The 6,000-nt window shown below is 40.5% G+C and overlaps 1 protein-coding gene across 4 annotated transcripts in view; it reads right to left on the reverse strand.

Annotated features, from left to right (window-relative positions):
• The window catches only part of LOC128743995 (dual 3',5'-cyclic-AMP and -GMP phosphodiesterase 11), a 221,272-nt gene extending 216,788 nt beyond the window's left edge, over nt 1–4,484 (reverse strand). For all 4 annotated transcript variants that reach the window (XM_053840725.1, XM_053840724.1, XM_053840721.1 and 1 more), the window contains exon 1: nt 3,861–4,484. The gene's annotated coding sequence lies outside the window, so the exon portion shown is untranslated. The remainder of the gene's footprint in view (nt 1–3,860) is intronic.
• Between the last annotated feature and the right edge of the window lie 1,516 nt (nt 4,485–6,000).

Genomic DNA, 6,000 nt, shown 5'->3' on the forward strand with positions numbered 1-6,000 from the left:
CTATCCTGGCCGTTAAATTAACACAAATTTGGTCGAATTCACTTCATTCTGCATCCGGAATATTGAAAACGGAGCTCAAGTGGATACTGTTTACACTGATATTAAAGCCGCTTCTGATCGTGTCAACCATCGTCTGCTTTTAGCAAAGTTAAGATGCCTGGGAGCGTCTGATTCATTCGTACGCTGGCTAACATCGTTCCTCTCCAACCGCTTTTTATCAGTAAAGCTTGGAGACTTCAAGTCTCAGGAGTTCCAGATTAAGTCGGGTGTACCGCAAGGCAGTAATTTGGGACCGCTGTTATTCTCGCTTTTCTTCAATGACGTCTGCCTAGCGCTTCCAGTTGGTTGTCGAACTCTGTATGCTGACGACTTGAAAATCTTTTCCGTCGTACGGTCGAAGGAGGACTGCGCGCGGCTTCAACAGTTAGTCGATTTGTTTTTCGAATGGTGCATGTGCAACCATCTGACTATTAGCGTGGCAAAGTGTACGGTAATTACGTTTACGAGCAAAAAATCGCCTTTAGCCTACTGCTACACTATTAATAGCCCGCCAATTCAGCGTGAAACAGTGGTGAAGGACCTTGGGGTGTTGTTGGATACCGAATTGACTTTCCAGTGCCACCAGTGCTACATTGTCCGAAAGCAAACAAAAACTTGGGATTCATCATGAGAATTGGGAAGGATTTCCGTAACCCCTATTGTATGAGATCACTTTACTACTCGTTAGTTCGGTCTACTCTCGAAACAGCTGCAGTAGTTTGGAGTCCTTATACTACAACGTGGTCTACAAGGATTAAGGCTGTACAAAGAAGGTACATAAGATTAGCATTGCGATTCCTTCCATGGGCTAACCCGTTTGAGCTCCCCCCATACGAAAGTCGTTGTAGATTGTTAAGCAAGGGTACCTTGGCTAATAGAAGAAACTGCACGCGTGCTATATTTATCGCTAAATTGCTTTATGGTGAAATAGACGCACCCAACTTCTTGGCGCAAGTGGATATAAATGCAGCTGCAAGACCTCTACGATCCAGAAACTTTAGGGGAGAGACGTCTACAGTGAGACACTTTTTTTTCAAAAATTTTAAAAATTTTTTGGTGATAGTTACTAACGAGGTCTCCAATCCATTTGAAAGGTATATCCTTCTAGTTGTCTGAAAAAAAGTTTCAGCCCTTTTGGTTAAAAGATAAAATAGTTACAAACGCAAATGTGAAGGTGTCTTTTTGGCTCACTGTTCCCCAGTAGGTGGGAAGAGTGAGACAACGAGTATTGAATACTCAGACACATATAAGAATTAAACTTAAACCATATTTTTTGGTTACAACGAATAGTTTAGAGGTCGTACTGTTTATTTTGTGCACAAAGGATACATTATTGTTGTGCATTATAGAAAATTCCGATTTTTCTCACATCTACATTTATATTCATATAAAGGTCCAATCCTGGTTATCTGACCTTCAACTTACACTTCAGAACTCATTTACAATCAATTTATATGGATTGATTTACAATTCAACACAAAATTTTTTTTTTGAAAATTACCCATATCTGTTTGTCTCACTGTTCACAACAGGAATATTTTATAAGAAATAGTGAAATAGTGGTGTTAGCAAACAATTCGATGGTCTTATGTTTTATTTTTATCTCTCATTCCTATGAGATGCCATGTAGTAAATTTAATTTGGATTTGTTATGCGATTTGCCGTTAAAAATCACCTGAAAATGATCGCAATAAAATTTACTTTGACCCCCCCAAAAACGACATTTGTTGAAAAATATACTAAAAAATTAACAATTTTTTTTCAAACTGTATTATGTGATATAGATACACAAACTTTACTTTGCAGGAAAATATCATGGACCTTGTATGTTTTATGGCGAAGCTATTCCCGATGTCTCACTGTTCCTGTTGTCTCACTGTTGACGACTCTCCCCTATACGCCTGACTTTTCATCGGACGGCTTATGGTCAATATGTACCAATTAGAGCAATGTGTGCTATATTCAATAATGTGTATCATTTGTTTGATTTTTGTATTACGTGTAACTGTTTTAGAAATCGTATCTATAATTTTATTAATTTTGACTGATCGTATGCAATGTTTTAGTATTATCATGTAGACCCTGTTGTCCGATGATGTAAATGAATAAATGTAAATGTAATTGTGTTTTATCAAGTTTTAATACATTAATGAGTAATGCACATGATTGGGAAAAGTTACCTTGGAATGCACTACTTGCACAGTTTTCAAGCCGATGCACCCTGAAGAAACAGAATAAAAGGCTTCGTACCGCGTAATGCAGAAAGGGCACGGAGAAGGGTTGAGTTTTCTGAACTTGTTGTTACGTAGGGGGAAGAGGGAATCATGAGAATAATAACAAATTTGCGGCAAACAACAGGGCAGCTTGCAGGACCAGCAAAGGAAATGTTTTTTGTGGAAAACAATGAATCGGTTTAGACTGATGAAGATACAAAACTACAGTTTCTAGCTACAGGTACTAGCTGTAAACACCGCGCGTCGCCTCGCGTCTAATTGAGAGCAAATTGGAGGTACGCTACGTAACTCTATGAAGTGCAACTACGTTACTTTTGCTCGTCTTGAATGTAATCTGCTATGATTGGTTTGAGTCTTTGCTTAATGTGGGCGATTATTACCACGAAAATACATATCGCGCCCCTCGTTTTGGCGACAGACATAAGCCTCTTATATTTATGATGATTCTTTCTAATAGACAAAGTGGAACAGTAGTAGAAAGTAATTAATGAAAAGTGATGATAGTATCTGCAGGGCGTGATAGAACGTGAAGGAAAATGAGTGAAAAATTAGGGAAGTTCATTGAAGCAAGGCCTGTTAAGTTTGCATAACGTTCTTCTTTACCTAATCTGAGGAATCCACGGTACGAACCAAGCTATTATAGGAATCAATTATAACCAAATTCGAACCAAACATTTCCTCCAGGCTCTGTGGATCGCAGATATTATTAACCCTTTAAACCACAAAGGACTAGATGACAAGGAGGCATTACAACCCCCTTGTTAGGTGCGCGATGTATTTCAAACTCCACCAACACTGGCGGACTGAGTTATTTTTAGACACAAATTGTGCCTCTTCCCTCGTCTATTGTAGTCACCACCGAACGAGAAGTTAAATCTAGCTGGCTTTACTAACGGGACGACGAAACTGTAGTTGAAATTTTAACCCGTTTTCCCCCTTAGCTACGTTCATGTAAAAATATTATAATTAGTACATATTGAAAATATGAGCAGTCGCAGTTAACCACAAATGGCAAACCGTCACATTAAGTTTGATATACATAAATCGAATGGACACAAAATTACGTTATTTGTTAGAGTTAGTTCAGTACAATTTGATAATTTGCATTCGATTCCAAAATAATAAATCAGTCGACATCTGAAGATCCGTTTAAACTGCGTAATAAAACATTTTCGAGCTATTTATCGCAATCATTTTTCCCTTATCTTTTTCTTCGTCTTGTATTTTTTCTGCTCCATTTTTCTTCCTACCTTCATTTTTCACTTGAATATGCTCACTTTTCAATATTACAATATTGATTTCCCACTTTTAAAATACTTTCAACCTTTGTCGCTGCACCTTGGGTACCCTAGCGACGGAAGGCACTCAAATATACCAATTTTCCGGCTGCAAGAAATCACTAAACTCACTAAAGAACAACTTAACACCACCAACCGGTATTATTGGTTTGTTTTCATTTTGACGATTCTCGTATTGGTCCGGATGAGCGCTCTATCATCACGTTTGTTTTTATTTTTTCTTCCATTCATTCACACCCATCCACCAATACTCCACCGAGTGGCTAACAAAATATACTGCTTTGCTTACATTTCTGGCTGGTTGCGCAAAAAGCAAGAAGAAATTGATCTCCCCCGACGACGACCGACGACGGCTTTGTGGCACTGGGACACACACTAAGTGCCGCGAGTACCGACCAACCCAATACACTGGTGCACGTGCGTCGCGATGTCGTTTGCGCACTTAATAGCACCACTACAGCGCACCGCAACGGCACCTTCCACTGGCACTCACTGCTGTCCGATCTCCTCTTTTCTGCTCCTGCAAATGTGAAGGGATTTTCCGTTCTAAGCGGACATTGGTTGATTCACTTTTAGGCCACAAAAAACATGATCCTGCTTCTTAATTCACAATACCGACCACTTCCCGATGATGAAAACTCGATATCAATGCAAACCGACGCAAAAAGTCACCCGAAAACGGTGCATTCCGACGTTGACAATTTTTTTTCCACTTGCGACACACTACCGAATTTGATTACCGCACGAATTCTTTTGTTACTTTCGTTTCGGTACAAGAAGACAATTCCGATTGACACACTCACACGTCCGAAAAAGACCTTGAAATTGCAGGTCGTGAAAACACGGTATGAGGCAACTTTTCCAATCTTCCGGAAGTTTTCCTCCGCGACAGGACAGAACGCTACAGCCAGCGAAGCTCCAGATCACAGACTACGGTGTGTGCAACTCTTTTCGACTTGCTTCGGTTGTCACATTGCTGGTGTTTGCGCGATGTGCTGTGTGGGTATGCGCTGTCGAGTATGTGAGTGGTGTGAGCTTGGTGCAGTTCCGTACACACAGAAGCATACCTACTGCTACTCTGAATGAACTACGCCGAGTGATCTTTACCGATTCATGGTATAACAACGTATAATAGATGATGTGTTGCCTGCCGGAGAAATGCATTCGTTCGTAGGTTGGTTGCGATTGCTGATCAGATCACCGCACCGGTTGCGGTGCGGTTCCGCAAGAAATCCGTCGGTGCTTTGTTCGGTAAAAGTTCAAATCCTACCGAGTGCTGCTGCATCTAAAGCGCATATACACATGTAGCTATGTACGTGGTCTTCATGGAACAGTGAATCGCATCATTCATACCTTGCTTGGTAGGCATCTCGACGAGTCTGCGTAGACCGTATACACCGTAATGACTTCCCCATTTGGAGTGACACAACGAGCGAGGGCGTATATTTACATTGGCAGAGTTGCTCTTCGAGTACAACTGCTGCTGGTACAGTTAAAATGTCGTACAGGTGCTATTTCGGACCAGGAAAGTTATATATAAGTACATACCGACCGAAATGTTGAGGTTTATCTAAAAGGTTAGTCACCTCATGAATTGAAGTCAAGATATGTCGGCTTTTTGTGTCTGAAATGCATGTCCAATGCTACCAGTGGTGGACATGGCTAACCGAAAATTTAACGTCGCTAACCGCTAATCCGCAAACCGTTAATCCGCTAACCGAAATACTTAGCTCGCTAATCGCTAAACACCAATCGAAAAATTCAGCTTACCGAAATTTTCGCTAATCGCTAATCGCTAGATCTAAATTACCCAAATATTATCACATTTTTGATTAAACATATACTATGTAGCACAAATAACTGCCGACAATTGCTAATTTTTGGGCATAACATATGCATAAAAATGAACTGATTTTAGTTATTATTCATGAGGTTACTCAGCCAACTGGTGATGATTCCACGCCAAGAGAAGCGGCCTTATTGTGTACAGAAATAATTTGAAAGCGTTATCCATTGATTTGCAGCAGCTGTGACAAAAACAGTCAAGCAATTACACTCGATGCTTTGTTAGTACTGCTAGCTGCAGCCCGGAGTGAAGGAGTTGGACATTGTGAGGCACTTCGTGTCCGTCGGATATTGCCAAGCCGGCACATATAATATCCTCTTCCCTGCTGGAGAAAGATTAAGTGCAGCAGAAGCTGAAAAGGGCCATATCTGAGTAGCAGACAAACACGCCTGAAGGTGTTAGTAAAAATTTTCCGGCGAAGGATTACGAGACTTACTTAATGTTGGACGGCAACGACTGGTAAAGCATTGAGTACCCCGAGCAGACGCCAAAGGCAAAATAATTTCAAACTGTGTTATGGAAATTGAATAACTCATATCAATTTGGTATTGTTTTGGCTGACATAGTTGGTAAAATAACAAAA

The sequence above is a fragment of the Sabethes cyaneus genome, chromosome 3 (genome assembly GCF_943734655.1).
Source record: "Sabethes cyaneus chromosome 3, idSabCyanKW18_F2, whole genome shotgun sequence".
In the NCBI taxonomy this organism is placed as follows: Eukaryota; Metazoa; Arthropoda; class Insecta; order Diptera; family Culicidae; genus Sabethes; species Sabethes cyaneus.